The sequence below is a fragment of the Juglans microcarpa x Juglans regia genome, chromosome 5S (assembly GCF_004785595.1).
Source record: "Juglans microcarpa x Juglans regia isolate MS1-56 chromosome 5S, Jm3101_v1.0, whole genome shotgun sequence".
NCBI classification, from domain to species: Eukaryota; Viridiplantae; Streptophyta; class Magnoliopsida; order Fagales; family Juglandaceae; genus Juglans; species Juglans microcarpa x Juglans regia.
In genome coordinates this window covers 18,467,237-18,476,409 of record NC_054603.1, presented here as the reverse complement: position 1 = coordinate 18,476,409, position 9,173 = coordinate 18,467,237, and the positions used below count along the sequence as shown (strand labels likewise).

Genomic DNA, 9,173 nt, shown 5'->3' with positions numbered 1-9,173 from the left:
CGGCGCCATTGTTAAGGTTGTATTTCATACACTTGTGCTAAGTTCTTGCAACTTGGGCTGCGATGTTTCTACCTCTAGTCACAAAGACAAAGGTGGGCTCGATGGTGGTTTGGGGAGCCTTCAATGCTAAAGTCAGTACTTCGTTTGGGTGAATTGTAGGAGTATAATTGAGTTCAGAGAGATTCATTTGTACCTGGAGCATGACTTTTATACTTCGGGGGGACATTCCTGTACCTTGTGTCAAGAATCTGTATCACACCCATAGCTGCCTTGGTCATGGCCTTTAATGTGGCATGGCATTTAAGGTGGTGCCATTAATGTGGCATGGCATTATAGGTGGTACCATTAATGCGATATGGCTCCCCGGGTGGCATCTCGACTGCTGGCGATTGGCGCCTTCACTTCTTGTCCCCATCGTTAGATGATGGAGGGTTGTCCATGCTTTCCGTTCACTTGCCGGCATAAATCCTTTAATGTTGGGCATCACAGGCGAGTGTCAAGGTCGGCATGTCCCGTTCGTCCCCTTCGACTTGTTTCCTATTATATGCATTCCCTTTCTACTAACACAACTTGTGGGCCGGGCTCTTTTGGTGATTCTTGGGCCGTGGGAGGGTAGAGTCTAGTCCGAGAGGGGCCTAATTAGTATCATGCCCAGGCCCAACCCAGTGGGCTGGGAGGGGAATACCTTTCTAGTGATGAGTTCATATTGAGATTGATGAGTTCATATTGAGATTTTTTAGCCCTGCAAATTCTTCTTATCCTTATGGTTGGTTATATGATATATGCTAAAGTTTCTACAACTCATGTTGTATGGGTTACTAATTGTAACACCCAGGTCTAGCACGGAGCTCGCATTCAATATTTTTTTTATTTATTATTTTTTTATTTATTTCTTCCAACCGTTTCTCTTCTCACTCATCCATTCCTGCCCACGTACAAGAAGTTCCCCGCATCAAGCACGACAACTGCATGGTAACCGCTATCCCCATGCAGGTAACCACCCTTTCCCGTGCGCTCCTTCGATGCCAGGCATTTTGTTCTCAATACACTTCACCTTGTAGATCGATGCTCTCTACCTCTACTTTTCTATCTTCTCCGCACCAAGTCGCAAGGCACCTGGAAACCCACCACGAACCAGTTGCTATCGACGTGAACCCTAGATACCCACCAACCTTCTCGAAGGAAGCCACCAGTACAGCCACGAAACCCAAGCCCGTGTGCGTTCAGCCGAACGAAAACCAGCCCCGTGGGAGTTTTTCCCCCTGCACGATGGAAGCCACCAACCATTGCCTAACCCCACATGAAATCGTAAGCCACCGTAGGCCAGCCCCTATTTCAAGCACTAAAAATAGAGCAAAAACCATACCCACTTCCACACCAAAACCAGCCCTTGTTTCACTCTCTCTCTCTCTCAGTGCCCCGTCGTCGTGAGCACCACCTTCCGCCGCACGACACATCAGCCTCGCTGCCTCACGGTAAACTCCCTCTCTGTTTATCTCTCGCGCATCTCTCACTCTCCATTCTCTCTTTCTTGCTCATCACTCTCTCTCTCTTCCAGTGCGCCGCCCTCTGGATAGCCACCGCAACCCAACTCCACCGCGACCTCCTTCCCCCACAGTGCTGCTGTCTCTTAGTTTTCTTTGGGTAAGTGCTGTTGCCGCCGCTCAGGTCTTGGTCCTCTGTTTTTGTGGTAGTTTACTTAAAAATGAAATATATTTGTGTCTTGGTTAACCTAATAGATGAGATGTACCATTACCAAATTTTGCCATGTTTCCAGATATATTATTTCGGATGTTTAGGTTAATGAATTTATATTTTAATGAGTTGATTTTGTATATTGGGTTTGAAATCATGAGTTTTATATTACGTGCATGTTATGTTTTTATTTGGACGTAGACGTATGGACTTATGCTACTAAGTCAATATACTGATGCTTTTAACAAAGTAATTATAAGTTGATCGTGTTTTAGTTTTGTATATATTAAACTCACTTTGTATGAGTTTTGTTTTAAATACAGATTAAATAAATATTTGAAATATATTATTAGTACTAATATATATATATATATATATATATTTTAGAAGAACATGGTAGTGCAAGACTTTTATTTTGAATTCTTTAAAGAGAAAATAATTAGTCTTTTCTTATTAAATGAAATATTTGCTCTCATACTTTAATCTGTTTTGTTTTAATGAGTCTTTAAACCAGAAATGTATTTTATAGAATAATTGTATTTATTACTAATATTATTATGCAATTTTAGAAATATTCTGAGTTTAATAGTTATGTGGATATTGAGGAATTTAGGAAGTGATGGTATTTTAGACTTAAGAGAAATTTTAGGTTTTTTGAGGAATTAAAATAGGTACTTCAGGTATAATATGAGATTATCTGTTCATTGGAGATTTTAAGTTACATGAATTTTTATATGTGACGATTGACAATTGTTCAGTACTGTTGTGGAGAATTTCTGAAAAACTAAGAAGTCCAGGTAAGCGGGATTCCTATACTAGACTTTGCATAAAATAAAAATGAACTGAGGTTGATTTATGAAAATGTGCATTATATGTTTTGAAAAGAAATGCGAAAATAACCTCAGTTATTTGTTTGTCATTACTCATTGAACTCTGATGAAAGAGAAAGTATTTTTTGTCATGATTGATGTAGACATGAGCTAATTTTGTGTATTCTATTTCTGAATTATGCAAAAAGAGTGAATATGAAATTCTAAAAGTTTTTGCTATGAATAAATGAAAATTTTTTGATTCTGTTTATTTCAAACATGTGAAATGATCTGAAGCTATTCAATATTTTGTTTTGATATGATGTGTCATTTGAAAACCTTGGTATGAAGTTCTGATTCTGTATCTGAATGTGATCTGGTTTCGATGATATTCCGTTCTGTTTCTGTTAAGGCCCATCCACGGGTATAATGGTGGTTTATAACCCTACAACTGGGGTGAAACATGGTATTCGGCCCAGCCACGGGTCATGGGGGTGAAACATGGTATACGGCCCAGCTACGGGTATAATGGTGGTTTATAACCCTACCACGGGGGTTTAACATAGTATTTGTCCCAATGTGACGCTATGAAATGATATGAATATAATGTTTCAGATTGGATATGCCGAAAGATTTTTGAATAAGAAAGTTTTCTGAAAATTTTGCTCTGATATTTTGTACGAAGATTTGTTTATGCATTTTGAAAGTAAATATGTTGTTTCTGCATTCTGAACGTAAATGTTTTGTTCTGCATACCGAACTTTATAAATACTCATATTTACATGCTAGTATATGCTCTCTGCTTACTGAGTGGTTGATAACATACCCTTTATCTCCATAATATTTTTCAGATGATATTGATGGTTCAACTGAGGATCAGTATTAGAGTTAGGGGATCAAGATTATGAGGCATTGAGTGAGATGATTTAAGTATAGTGGATTGAGCTTAGAAAGTTTTTATGAGTATTGGCGATTTTTATTAAGAAATTTTATTGTGTTATGATGACTTGGCATTTTGGAAAATTGGTTATATTGAAAAAATTAGTTAAATCGAAATTTCTATATGATATTAGGAATTTGGAGTCTATTATTATATTGTTGAAATGTGAATTTAAGTGATAGGAAATAACTCTCCGACTCTTGTGGGACCTGGGCGTTACACTAATAGGAACAAGCCCCTCAAGACTTCCTCCGGGATTCTTCCTATATCCGAAGACGGTGATGATCTAGTCGTATTAGACGGAGAAAAGAAGATTATTTGGTCATCAAATGAAATAGGTTCTGTTCCTTTGTGGCCAACCTGGTCATCAAATCCCGCGCCCAACTTCTAAATCTCGGGAACCTTGTCTTGCAAGAAAACATTACCAAGTCAATGATCATATGGGAAAGTTTCCAACATCCTTTAGATTCATTTGTACCAAAGATGAAAATGAGTACTAATATAATATAATATAATATAATATAAATGGTGAGAAAGTGCAGTTCACGTGATGGAAGAGCCAGTCAGATCCAGCCGTTGGAACCTTTTCTCTCGGCATTTCCTTTTTTAATCTTCCAGAAATATAAATTTGGAATGGTTTGATCTTTATTGGACTACCTACCAGGAGCTCTTGATTTCTCGATGGATTTAATCTCATAGATGAGATATATACTTTTGAGTTCTCAAACAAGTCGCTTTAATATCGCATTACGTCTTGAATGCTAAAGGAAACCTATTGGGAACTTATTCATTTGAATAGCATTTTTCTTATATTCGTCAATATTTCGCAACAGTTTCCAAGAACCGTCCCAAAAAGTCACTTTTAGTGGCAATGTTTTTCCTGTCACAAATTTAAAACCGACCAAAAAAAAAAAAAAAAAAAATCAAATTATCTATTGTTATGTTAATACAAGTACTACACTATTTGTTGTGAAACTCATTATAGTTAAAAAAAATTTCAAACACCAATTATCTTTTAAACTCGATTTGTTTATTGTTAGATTATAATATGAAGGTCGTTTTCATTTTAGACCAAAATATTTAGGGAAAATCTTCAAATAACACACACACACACATACATACATACATATATATATATATATATATATATATATATATATATATATATATAGATTGAGTATCAGGTACCGTGAAGAAGAAACTCTTCATGATGAATATATATAGATTAAGTATTTGGCGATACGCCAGTTTTCAATGATTCATGACTTTTGTTGGCTTTTGATAAGGTTAAAAAAATCCAAATAATAAAATATCCAAACAAGTTGGAAATCGATGAGCCATATAGAAAGCAACTAAATAACTATAGCATTTATAAACTTGATTTATTATATTTGTGTAATTAAAATATAGTTGTCTTGCTCACAACTAATGTCACTGGATATTTGTTCAAGTTTGAAATTTGAAGGGTTCAAAACATGAGGATAATGATATCTTAAAAGTCTATGCAAATAATATACAGGACCTGGGCAAAATATAGAAGTATATGAAGATAAGAAGCAACAAATCAACAATGCGCTTGGGCATCCAAAGTCGACTTCACTTAATTCACAAACAAGAAGCATCGATCCGACAAGTCATGTGGGTCGTTCGAACCAGAAACTTGTCATATCTCCTGGTACTCTTGATATCTTTTTCTTGTTTGGAGTTTGGATGTGCCATAGACACTATCACAGCACATCAATTCATCAAAGACCCTGAAATCATAATTTCCAATGGCGGTGACTTTAAACTGGGATTTTTCAGCCCTACAAATTCAACCTATCGGTATGTTGGGATATGGTATGCTAAAGTTTCTGCGTCTCATGTCGTATGGGTTGCTAATAGGGACAGACCCCTCAAGACTTCCTCTGGGATTCTTACTATATCCGAAGATGGTAATCTAGTGGTATTAGATGAAGAAAAGAAGATTATTTGGTCATCAATGTTACAAATTCAGTTTCCAATCCAAGTGTTCAGCTTTTAGATTCCGGGAACCTTGTCTTGAAAGAAAACAATACCGGTTCAATCTTATGGGAGAGTTTTCAATATCCTTCTGATTCATTACTGCCAAAGATGAAAATGATTACTGATATAATAACAGGCAAGAATGTGCAGCTAACGTCATGGAAGAGGCCTTCTGATCCATCCGTTGGAGCCTTTTTTGCAGGTATTTACTTTTTCAATCTTCCTGAAATATTCATTTGGAATGACAGCAAACCCTATTGGCGTAGTGGTCCATGGAACAGTAGGCTATTTATTGGAATACCGACAATGTATTCTCTATATCTTGATGGATTTAGTCTCGTAGATGACAAAGAAGGAACATTCTATTTTACTTTTGATTTTTCAAACAAGTCTATGTTATCACATTATACCTTGAGTTCCGAAGGAACTCTAGAGGAGCTTAGCTCCATTAATGGGAAGGATTGGGAGGTCACGTGGTCATCTTTGATGTCAGAATGCGATATTTATGGCAAGTGTGGGGCATTTGGAAGTTGTAACTCACAAAACTCACCAATTTGCAGCTGTTTAGAGGGGTTTGAGCCAAAGAATATAGAACAATGGAATGGAAGAAATTGGACTAGCGGGTGTGTGAGGAGGACACCCTTGCAGTGTAAGAGGGTGGTTAGCACTGGTGGTGAAGAAGGCAAAACGGATGGGTTTTTGAAAATGAAGATGATGAAAACGCCAGACTTTGCAAATTGGTCCTCTATAATGATTGAGGATGAATGTAGATACCAGTGTTTGGAGAATTGTTCTTGTATAGCTTACGCATATGAATCTGGCATTGGGTGTATGTCATGGAGCAGTGACTTGATAGACTTACAAAAGTTTTCAACTGGAGGAGTTGATCTTTATGTTCGTGTGGCCTATTCAGAACTTGGTGGGTTGATTTCCTTTTTCTTTTGAAGTTTATATTACGCTTCAATTCATGCATTTGTGGCAATTTCCTAAGCTATGAACTCCTTGAGGACATGTATCTACCCATAAAAAAGAAAATAGAGAAAAATTAGTTATTTTGTTACATACTTTATATGAATTAGTATGATGTTTCTGGTATGCAGATAAAAAGGGAGAAGTGAAAGTAATCATCACTGTCACAGTGGTCTTAGGATCAATGTTCATTGCCATTTGCACTTTCTTCTTATGCCGGTGGAAGGCTAAACGAAAAGGTATATATAATGCACATTCCTTCGGCTTAGTTATTTGCAGATGGCTAAACCATCAAGGAAAAAGAAAACTAATGAAATTTAATTGTTCAAAATAGGAGGAATATGTCTAAAATCTCACGGTGAAGAAAATCTTGGAATCAACATGAACAAAGAAAAAGTACTTGAGGAGCTACCGATACTTAGTCGTGAGGAGTTGGCAAGTGCCACAAACAACTTTGATCAATCTAATAAGCTTGGACAGGGTGGATTTGGTCCTGTATACAGGGTAATGGTTGCACCTCGTAGAGGGTTATTTCCTAATAGCTTGATTGTATATATAGTTGTTGATTTTGGCTTAATTTCCTACTGAAAATGGCATTTTTGAGGTTTGGCTTGACTGTTGCTTGACCTTGGCTTGGCTGTGGCTCAACCCTAGCTCAAACAACCTTAGCTCGACACTTCGCTCGAGTGAATCTTCAGACAGAGAGTTCGCACGACACCCGCTCGACAGTTAGCTCAAGCGGGAGGCCAACCCGTGAGTTCGCTGAACACTCGCTCTACAATCAGCTCGAGTGTGGGACTGCCCTAAAACGTCCGCTTGACACTCCCCTCGAGTGAATGTTTTGAAATCTGGATTCTCGTGCCGTGGACTATAAATACAAGCTTTCCCCTTGTATTTTTCAACTCATTAGCAATCATATACTATAGAGTGAGAGAGAATCCTTTTTTGAAGAATTTTCAAAGTTCATTGAGTGTATTGGGGCTTTAGGATTGAGGATTTTGTGATTGATCTCTTGTACTCTACCTTTGTTGATAGTGAGTTCGTTGAAACCGACCCTGCCAGTGGATGTAGGCTCACATTGAGCCGAATCACTTAAATCTTGGTGTTCTGTGTGTGATTGTCATCATTTCTTTTGTTTGCTTTCATTGTTTTACTTCAAATTAGTCTTTTGATAACCGGTTAATCCCAACAATAGTCATTGGGTTGTTTTTTTTGTTTATATAGGGAAAATTGCTAGATGGACAAAAAATTGCAGTTAAAAGACTTGCGACAACTTCAGGACAAGGGCTACAAGAATTTATGAATGAGGTGATGGTGATTTCTAAACTTCAGCATCGGAATCTTGTTAGACTCCTTGGTGTGTGTGTTGAAGGAGAAGAAAAGATGTTGGTCTATGAATACATGCCAAACAAAAGTTTGGACACATTTCTTTTTGGTTAGTTGATTCTGTTCCTTATGTTAGTATCTTCAAATATATCCTTGTATTTATGGTTGTGATATGTCTAATTTTCTTTTTATTTTTTCTTATTTGCTTTGATTAAATTTATTAGATCCAGTCAAACAAAAGTTGCTAAAGTGGAGAAAACGCTTCAACATTATTGAAGGAATTGGTCGAGGTCTACTCTACCTTCACAGGGATTCAAGATTAAGGATTATTCATAGGGACCTAAAGGCAAGTAACATATTATTGGATGAAGAGCTCAATCCAAAAATATCAGATTTTGGATTGGCCAGGATTTTTGGAAGCGATGAAGACCAAGCCAATACTAAAAGGGTTGCCGGAACATAGTAAGTGTATATCTTTGTTTGCTCAATTCAATTAGATATTATATATTGCTAATATTGGAGATAACAAGACCTGTATGTATTCAATTGTTCGAGTTCAGCGGTTATATGTCCCCAGAATATGCAATGGAAGGACGTTTTTCAGAAAAATCAGATGTCTTCAGCTTTGGAGTATTATTACTAGAAATAGTGAATGGAAGAAGAAACGCTAGTTTTTATTATGATGGGCAAATCGCGAGTCTTTTAGGATTTGTAAGTCTCTCTTATCTTATTGTCTCCTAGTCTTTGAGTAACTTGGCATTGACCGAGAGTAGTATGAAGAGTGGATGACATAGTTCAGCTCAAAAGATCATGTTGTATCTAACTTGAAGAATCTGTGAGTATTTTTTTCCCCAACATACTAAAATAATTCCATTCATGTTTCATGTTTACAGGCATGGAAAATGTGGGACGTGGACAATATTGCAGCTTTAATTGATCCAGTGATATCAGAACCGTACTTTCATAAGGAGATCTTGAGATGTATACATGTCGGGCTATTGTGTGTGCAAGATTTAGCTAAAGATAGGCCTAGTGTGCATGTTGCGATTTCCATGCTAAAAAATGAGATTATTGAGCTGCCTCGTCCTAAGCAACCTATATTCACTGCAATTCAAGTTGCTCCAGAAACAGCGTCTTCAAGTCGCATACGAATGGAAAGCAGTGTCAACAATGTCACTATTACAATGGTTCTGGTAGATAGATGACACGTACTCTTGACTCTCGAGTGTTTGAAACAGTCATTTTGTAATTGAACAAAATATTTTAATATAAGTTGAATAAAAATATTTTAAAATTAAAAAGTTGTTAAAATATATATTTTTTTAAAATTTGAAAAAGTAGTATTATTTTTTGTTTTTTTTGTTTGAGAGTTTGAGAAAATTGCAATGAGTAGATGAAAAAGTTGAAGATTTGAAATTGAAAAGTATTTT

The 9,173-nt window shown here is 36.7% G+C and overlaps 1 pseudogene; it reads left to right on the top strand.

Moving 5' to 3' along the window:
• Positions 1–5,044: 5,044 nt before the first annotated feature.
• Positions 5,045–8,948, top strand: LOC121267151 (annotated as a pseudogene).
• Positions 8,949–9,173: the final 225 nt, after the last annotated feature.